This window comes from Tribolium madens, unplaced genomic scaffold (assembly GCF_015345945.1).
Source record: "Tribolium madens isolate multiple individuals breed KSU strain unplaced genomic scaffold, Tmad_KSU_1.1 Scaffold_2;HRSCAF=44;Tcas5.2_LGX, whole genome shotgun sequence".
NCBI classification, from domain to species: Eukaryota; Metazoa; Arthropoda; class Insecta; order Coleoptera; family Tenebrionidae; genus Tribolium; species Tribolium madens.
The window spans coordinates 2,095,710-2,096,244 of NW_025400995.1; the positions used below are offsets into that span (position 1 = coordinate 2,095,710).

Sequence of the window (535 nt, forward strand, 5' to 3'; positions counted from 1 at the left end):
ATTAAAACGTTAGATTTTCATTAATACATAAGCAAAAAACGACACGAAATAACCGAAAAGGTGTTTTTTGTAGATAAATGGGCTAGAAACTAATGAAAATAACACAAAATTTAAAAAACAGACAAATTTTCCTTAAAAAATTACAGATTTGCAAGCAGATTTGGCAATTTCTTGTTTCCATTTAAAAAATATCAAAAAGTACGATATAAAAGTAATCAAAATCAAATGAAAAAAAAAACTAATCACTTAGGGGAGACCTGGACCTCTAAGATATTAAGGAAAGTAATACATTTTTGAAAAACAACATGTTCTGCGCCCAATTTTGGATTTCTTTGAAATGATTCAGCAAAATCTTATGAAAACGTTAGATTTTCATTGATACAAAAGCAAGAAACGACACGAAATAACCGAAAAGGTGTTTTTGTAGATAAATGGGCTTGAAACTAATGAAAATAACACAAAATATAAAAAACAGACAAATTTTCCTTAAAAAATTACAGATTTGCAAGCAGATTTGGCAATTTCTTGTTTCCAT

The 535-nt window shown here is 27.5% G+C and overlaps 1 protein-coding gene across 2 annotated transcripts in view; it reads right to left on the minus strand.

Annotated features, from left to right (window-relative positions):
- Nucleotides 1-535, minus strand: part of LOC123006792 (bone morphogenetic protein 6) — a 17,801-nt gene that overhangs the window by 9,279 nt on the left and 7,987 nt on the right. The gene's annotated exons all lie outside the window — the stretch shown is intronic.